The 8,267-nt window shown below is 50.6% G+C and overlaps 1 protein-coding gene across 6 annotated transcripts in view; it reads right to left on the bottom strand.

Annotated features, from left to right (window-relative positions):
- The window catches only part of TSC1 (tuberous sclerosis 1), a 35,976-nt gene that overhangs the window by 26,899 nt on the left and 810 nt on the right, over nucleotides 1–8,267 (bottom strand). Inside the window, exon 1 of one of the 6 annotated variants that reach the window (XM_014529893.1) lies at nucleotides 3,649–3,846. The exons of the other annotated variants lie outside the window; for them this stretch is intronic. The gene's annotated coding sequence lies outside the window, so the exon portion shown is untranslated. Of the gene's footprint in view, nucleotides 1–3,648; nucleotides 3,847–8,267 lie in introns of those variants that run through there. 6 annotated transcript variants of the gene reach the window in all.

The raw sequence follows: 8,267 nt of genomic DNA, 5'->3' as shown, positions 1-8,267 counted from the left end.
AACGAACACTTACAATCCCTGGGCCTCCCTCCCCGTCTGCATTTCCCAACAGCTGGCTGCTGGGACATTCTTTAGATTGTGCGGAACTTGCACTCTCTGCCTTGGACAGTCTGTGTGTGAGAGCGATAAACGAATGGACAGCGGCGAATGGTCGGGACGCTGCAGCTTCAGAGGGTTCCGAGCTGAAGTCACGCTCTGCCGTCACTGGCTGTGACCCTCTGGCTCCACATCCCCAGTCTCTGATGTCTGACCTTAACCTCCCCAATGCACAGCGAGAAGAGCAATGGCCTCTTCCTCACAGGCGTGTGGCGACTGGAGGCGACGCGTCCCGGAGCCCTGAGCACAGTGTGTGGCACCGGGTGTGACTCTGGGGGCCCCAAGGCTGGACAGTGCCAGGCCCTCCAGGGGCCTGCATCGCCTCAGCACCCACCACCTCCCCCCACTACACACCCCACTAGCCTCTCAGTCTCTCAGCCAAAACACCCCCCATTTCAGGACCTGCCGACCCCCAAGCTAAGTCTTCACCTTTCAACTCTCAGCCTAAACCTACCTTCCTCAGAGTCCTCCCTCCCGCCACTCCCGAGGCCCAGGCCGGGTCGGTCCCGTTGCGTACTTAGTGGCTGCATTTCTGTGTCACCGTGTAATTAGCTGTGAGCGTGCCTCCCTCACTGGACTGGAAGTGACATCGAGAGAGAGAAAGTGGCCTATTCAGTAAGGACCGTGTCTCTAGCAGCTGCCACGGTGTCGGTCGGGCACAGCAGGTGCTCGAGTTACATTTTATTCCTTCGACATTATGGAACTCAACTCGTTTATATCAATTAGCCCACCATAAAACTGCTTACATATAGGTAGCTTTGCTTAAAGTCGCAGAACCTAACAACGGTGTTAAGTGATGATTTACTGTGCTTGTTGATTGAATGACTCGGAGTTAAAATATTCTTAAAGGTATAGAGCTGAATTCTGCCTTCACAACAGCACAGCCTTCATCTAACCTTCTCCCTGACAAGCATAAGATACTTGTGAAGAGCTACCATTTCTCTAGTCTTCCCTTTTAGCCTACTTCCTGCCCATATTATCTCATGTTAAATATCTGTCAAGTATCCTATATAATACAAGCATAGTATGCAAATTGTCCCCTCCACCGGGAGTTCCTCTGGGAGTTCAACCAGGGGGCGGGGCCAGCCAGGGAAAGGGAGGGAGCACCCAGCCGACAGCCGGCAGCCATTAGGGACCCCACCCGTGCGCCATTCGTTGCACTGGGCCTCTGGTGAGTATATAAACACATGCATTCCAGCTTGTTCACACTGTGTTCAGGCACGGGCTGACCACTGACTGGGAGCACCACGAGGACAGCGAGCACCCAGCCCACCGACGACACCAGGGCCATCCCAGCGTCTGCCGCGAAGCAAGTATCAGCGTCTCTGGTCGGCCTCCCAGCGCTGCCTACAGAGCATGAACGCTGAGCCCCATACACTGTACACACCTAATTGCCCTGAGCGCGGAAAGGCCGGAAATAAGCCCCTCAATGTGCCGTCCTGGCCACTGTCGAACGAGGGGACTGAGTGACTCTAACAATGGGAATCTCCTGCCCAGACGACAAGGCCATTCGACTTCCTCGTGGAGCACACTCCACGCATGAACACGTGGTCCTCAGTGGCACATGCACACGTGTGTGCAGTGCTGGGGCAGACTGGCCCTTCAGACAGGGAGTGCTTGCCTGGCCACTCGACTAGGGAAAGAGCTGGAATTAAACAGGAGCCTCTCATCTTCAGAACCCTGAGGCCAGCCGTGCGTTAGCCAGGGAGTCACATGGACATCTTGCAAGTAACCTAGCTGGGTCTTTTACCCGAAGAGCAGTAGCTGAGGGTAAGGTTCAGATACAATACGATGAGCTCTCGCAGCCTGCCCAGCTGGTAAAGGTGCTGGCACAGGAAACCAGGCTTCTTGTCCAATGCCAATACAAGACTCCTCGGTGCCTTTCCCTCTACGCTAAAAACTGCAATGGCAATCATCAGCATCACTGTGATGCTGGCAGGTCAAAGGCCTCCTGCCGTTAGTGATATTTTGTGTGTTTATCCTCTAACTTAGTTAAATCCTGCCCTACGGCCAGGCTGGCGTGGCTCAGTGGTTGAGCATCTACCTATGCAATTCCCGGATTGTGGGCTTGGTCCCCAGTGTGGGGCGTGCAGGAGGCAGCCGATCGATGCTTCTCTCTCATTATTGATGTTTCTAGCTCTATTTCCCTCTCCCCTCCTCTCTAAAATCAATAAAAAAATATTTTTTAAAAAAAATCCTGCCCTATAGAGGGACTATTGGGGAGAATCGCTTGGTCAGTGAAGTGAGAGGAGACCTGCAGGGAGCAGACCCCTGCCCAAGGTGTGCACACCCCGAGGGGTGGGCATGGAAGCACCTGTCTGAGTGTAACAGGGTCAATCCACGTTCTTGCTTCAAAAGCCAAATGAAAAAGAAACTTGCCCACAGATCGAGACCTCCCCTTGCGATAGTCTGAAGCGATGCCCTCACCTACAGCCACACTGTAACTGCACTTCCACAAGCAGCCTTTTCGGCAAAAATAAACGCAGGTTCGAGGAAGATGAGGGCTCTGGGCTTTAGTATCTTGAAGCTAAACAGAAGGAACGTAGGTCAATTTGTTTCCACACTGTAGGTGCTCACAGGCTGATGGCTCAGACACCCGGGATTACACACGAACTCCAGCGTACCTGCCACGTGGACCTGTCATTAGCAGGACCTGTACACACGTGTCACAGATCTCTGCCCTCAACAAGATGTGTGACGGGCCGTGACGCAGTTAAGATCCACACAGACCTTCATGAACACTAGTGGCAGGTACCGACCAGGCCTTCAGCTGACTATCCAGACTTTGGGAAGCGGGTGCTGCGTGTGGCCTTCTACCCCCAGGAGTCCAGTCTGCGCATCCCACACCATAGGCAACTGCAGAGCATATCGCCTGAGATAACTTTGCACACACTCGTCTGTGATAAACAAACAAGCCGGTTTGGCTCAGCGGGTAGAGTGTCAGCTCAAGGACTGAAGGGTCCTGGGTTCGATTCCAGTCAGGACTTCAATTGCAGGCTCGATCCCCGGCCCTGGTCGGGGTGCGTGCGGGAGGTAACCAATTGATGTCTCTCTCACATCGATGTTTCTCTCTGTCTCTCCCCCTCCCTTCAACTCTCTCTAAAAATAATCAGTGGAAAAATATCCTCAGGTGAGAATTACCCAAAAACAAACCCAAAACACAACTAAGGGTATAAATGAAAGCAGGTATTTCTTCACTACACTTGTTTCCTACACTCAGGTTTTAACTAGAAAAAACTCAAAGGCAATTCAGACACAGGTTCAGGCATAGATGGACTATTCCATTACAGGAGCAGCAGATGTAAAGCAGAAATATTACACTGGTACAGTAATAATACAGTTAGTATGTTAACAGTGCAGCCGATGATAAGCTGCTAGTGAGACACTATTATACCACCGTGCGCGGCTCTGAGGCGGCTCCCTAGGGGAACATTCCAGCAAGTGAACCAAGTGGCCTTCAGCACAAATGCACCCAAAAGGGCAAGACACCAGCTCCCAGTCCCTCTTCCTCCCAATGCTCAGAAGGACAGAGATGGGAGTAGGAAACACTACTTGGTGTGTAAGTGAAACAGCTGCCGGCGAGACCTGCCAAAGCCTGCAGTCACGTGTGACTTCAATGGTCTCAGAGGTAGTCCTTCTCAAGGTCATACAAGCTGGGGCAGGAGCGCTCCGGATTCTCCATTCAGAATTTTGCCATCAGGGAGCTTGACGGACAACTTGCCGAAGCCTGTATCCTATTTCAAAGGTCGCCTGCAGGGACAGAGCTCAGTCTTGGTAAGGTATATTCTTCTATAAATAATGTCTTATGTTTGACTTTTTGTTAGCATGAACAAAATTATATACTACAGTATGCAGGCCAGACGGATATCATGTGTGTATCGGAAAGTCACCATACAGAACTTCCCCTAAAAAGAAATGTGCAAACTGTGAAGGTTCTTCAGGTTTCAAACCCAGAGGACGAAAACAGAAATATCCACGAATAAACAGGTAGGGTTTGATAGTCTAGGACCGTGGTTCTCACATGTGGTCCTCACACCAGCAACATCAGCATCACCTGGAACCTGGTAGAAATGCCCATTCTTGGGCCTGGCCCAGATCTGAGTCAGAAACTTAGGGAGTGGGGTCTTCCAGGTGATTCTGATGCCCAGGAAAGGTTGAGAACCAGTGGTCCAGGGAAAAGAAGAAGGATGAAGGCGAGAAACATTAAATATATATTTTATATACACTTTGAGGTTCAAAGGAAAAAAATAGTGCATAAACCTTGGGGGAAAAAAACCAAAGGAATTCTACTCAGTGCTAAAGGTACCAGCACAGACTGAACGCCGTGCCTGACACGCATTTATCAAGTTATATACCTGACTTCTCCACTTCTGATTTTTAATGTGGCACCCACAGATGAATCTCCTGTGGGGTGTAAAGACTCTTTCAATATGAAAGTTTGACAAGATGATTTGAAATGCAAGCAGTACATAGGCCCATCTTTAAAAGACTTGGGCCTCTTCTACCTACTAGTTTAAAAAAAAAATTGTTTTAAATAAAGCCCAAGTCCATTTTTAAGAGCAAAAAATCTATCTAGAGTGATTGGCTGAGCTCCAAGCTGGGTCTATGAAGTTCCTGAAGCCAAACCCAATACTTCATATCTCTACAAATGTTCTTGGTGGTGGGGAAGGGATATTTGGTCCACAGCTTCCCTGGATTTTAGAGGGGAACTGAGCCCCCTCTCTCCCCACCAAAAAAAGATTAAGAATCACTGACGTATGCGTTAGTTTATGAGATGAGCAGTTCAGGCAGTGTAACACAGTGAAATATTAAATGTTGGGCCTCTGGAGTCAACCAACAGGCTTTAAATCCCAGCTCAGCAACTGAGTGTGACTTCAGGCCTCGGTTCCTTCATCTCTGGTCTCATCTCATCTCTTAAGGCTGCGAGAAGAGTTCATAGGGTCTTACGTGTAAAATGCTTAGCACAATGTTTGGCTCATAAGCACTCAATATAAACTTTATTATAACAATATTGTATTGCTGGACACATAAGGCTCAGCATCTATCCATTCAACAACTTGTATGTCAAACACTGATAAAAGCACAGTGTCACTTAGAACGGATACACTTCGCGCCTGTCACTGTGCCCTGTGAGCCCCTCCAAGCAGCCGGGTCTGAGTGACTCAGACACTAGGTCACTCCATTTGTTCTTCCTCATCACTCTCCACTGAGTCTTCCATCCCCAACAGAAGGGCACACTTGTCCCTCGTTACTCAAATACTTCATGGTCTTGACTGCCATTATCCTTACACAGTGCCTGTGAGTGCTAGGCCCGTCACTACCAAGACTTGTTTTTGATCAAACCTTGGCTTTTAAGGCACTTTACTCATTAGATGACAATCTGAATTCATTCCATCTTTTAAAATATTGTTACCATTTGCTACTTCCCTGTATAGAACAAAAGTTAACCATGCTCAAGAAAAAATTAGCAAGATCCTGAGAATGAATATATCTATACTAGTATATACAATTTTTTATTCTCCCCACAAAAAGAGACATTAAACATTAAGTTACTAACTTCTAATAACTACAGGCTTAAAAAGTAAATCAGAAAATTGCTGATGGTAGACCTCTTTCAGACCAACTTAACATAGGGGGGAAATGAGTATTTCATGCAAACTACATTATATTAAACACTGAAGGGAAAAAACTCGGTGCTTGAGTATATACTAGTTACATACACACACACACTACTACTACTACTACTGTATATGTATATATTTAAAGCAAAAAGCTACAGGTTTGAATGTGGAGTACCCTTTCTTTCATGGCTGCAGCTACTGACATGACACACAACACAAACCTCTCAAGGAGGTTTGTAGTATGAGAAACTTAAAGGAAATTACCTTTCAAAAACAATGTGACATAAAGGAAAAGATAAGCAGGTCACCAGTCAACAGGTCAGGCTAAAAGTCACCAATTTGCTGAGATATTATCAAGCCACAAGCACTTTGATCCAATCAACTAGGTCGGAATGTTTAACTGAAGGCCCGGGAAGACCTGAAATCACAGAAATTTAGACGCAGGACACTCTAACTTACAATCCAACTCTTATTTCACAAATGAAGAAACTGAGACTCAGAAGACGTAAGTGACTTGTTCAAAGTTGAAAGCTGTGGCTTTCAGAAAGCTTGCAACGACTGATATATTGCTGTGTTTGGCTCATCTGCACCCAAGAATGTCCAATGAATCCCGGGAGGAGCGCCTTTCAGTCCACTGTGGCCCTGGGCCCAGAAAAGAGCGCACCTGTGCCCGGACAAACTGTGAACGGAGACAGAGCTCTCAGCGCCAGTCCGCCGTCAGGCAGAGACCAAAACCACCCACTGCACACACCAGCGGCTAGGGAGCTACTTTTGAAAATGCCTCAGCAGTGAAGCTAAGGCCCTGGTCCCCCGCCTCCGGGACACATCAGCACCACCTGTGACTCCGCCCAGAAAATGCCCCCCATCCTCAGACTGAGCATGCAGGTCCGAGCGGTGGGGTCTGCGTGTGGGTGCAGGTTCTGATGGACACTTAGAGCTCGTTTCCAGCAACTGTATGATTCTGGAAACATCATACAGACAGGCATGCATGGGTTTGTCCTAGTGAGACTGTGAGGTTTCATCTCACAAATGAAACCAGGCGTGTGCAGAAGGGGTCGCATTACACCAGGGAGCAGGAGCAGGAGCGGGAGCGGGGGTCTTGGCTCCTACCCCCGTGAGGAAGAGTGCACCAGAGTCCAGGGACCTGAGCCGCTCCAACTGCACACACACAAGAAGGCTTGTCGCCGCCTAGGGGCCTAACCAGGACTTGGGGGACACACCAGGTCGCTCTGACACCAGGAAATGCACGGGAAGCTAGCGTACGTCACCGCCCTCCAGGCCTGAGACTAAGAGGTTTTGGATGAGACACTAACTTTAGCAAGAGGCTGTTCTCCACGTGCGTCTTCCATAAACCCCCTCAGTTCCCCCAGGTGGGTGAGAAGATGGCGCGGCTCCCGGGCAACAGCAGAGAATGTGTCCCTGCTTCCGAGGAGCCTCCTTTCCCTGATGCGTGGCTGTGAAAGGTGGCCCTGCCCGCACAGCCCTAAGTCGGTCTTCACATCGGCACGTGCAGGTTTCCTCGGGAATGTTCGACTTCAGAACCACAGCTGGTTGCTCACTGAGTCCAGGGCTCGCAGGAGAGCCCGCTTAGCATCCCTTCTTCAAATTTACCGCCCCGCTCTGCCAACACGCTGGGATGCAGATGAGTCCACGCTGATCCCAAAATTATAAACCCAAGTCCCTCGGGGGAGTGTTCTGCTATCTTAGTACTGTTTACAGCACACCCTGTGTCAAGTTCAGTGCTATTTCTATGCTTTCTATTAAAAAAAAAAATCCAGCGAGGGTTTTAAGCAGGACTTCTTTCTCTAGTAAACTCGTCAGTTTTTATAAAAAATATCAAATGCTTCCCCACCTAGACCAGCATGTCTGCATGCACCACCGTGCCATCCCAAACCAAAGCCAGGGCGCCTAAGCCATTGCACGGCCCCCCGAAACCACACACCCACCCACGGGCACCTGGGCAGGAACCCTGGCCGGCTGATTCATGCTGATCGCCTGGGGAGAATGACGGGCCAGCTGAGGTCAGTAGCAGCTCCCTGAGCGAGTCGGGGGGACGATCAGTGAAGAGGGGCCCATCCCTGGGAGCGTGGAAGCCCTCTGAGCCTCCGAGAAGGGGCAGGTGCAGACGGGTGAAGCGGGAGGGTGCTGAGCTCAGGCAGGCCCCGGTTCCAGCCCAGAGGTGACCTTAGGCAGGTGGCCCCAACCCCCTGGGCCTCAGTCTCTCCATCTGAGAGATGGGCGTGTTGCAGGGGCTGCCTCCTCCCTTGTGGCGAGGGATGAGGGCAGCGCACCTGCACGGGGGGAGCTGCTGTCCTGGGAGGACCGCACCCCCTGCCAAGGCACCCCCTCCCCCCGCCTCCCCATCCCGAACGCGGCGGGCGAACTCCCTCCGGGACAAAGGAAGCGCTCGAGCTCCCGCTGCCAGCCCTTCACCCTCCAGTTCCTCGAATGAATGGATGCGCGCCGAGGAGCGGCTCTGCAAATAGCTGGCTCGCAGGCATCACCTCTGCCGGCGGAGGTAACTGTTTCCCCTTCCCCGTCCCAGGCCGC

This window comes from Myotis brandtii, unplaced genomic scaffold (genome assembly GCF_000412655.1).
Source record: "Myotis brandtii unplaced genomic scaffold, ASM41265v1 scaffold699, whole genome shotgun sequence".
NCBI lineage: Eukaryota > Metazoa > Chordata > Mammalia > Chiroptera > Vespertilionidae > Myotis > Myotis brandtii.
Note: the sequence above shows the minus strand (reverse complement) of the source record. Positions and strands in the feature narration are given on the sequence as shown.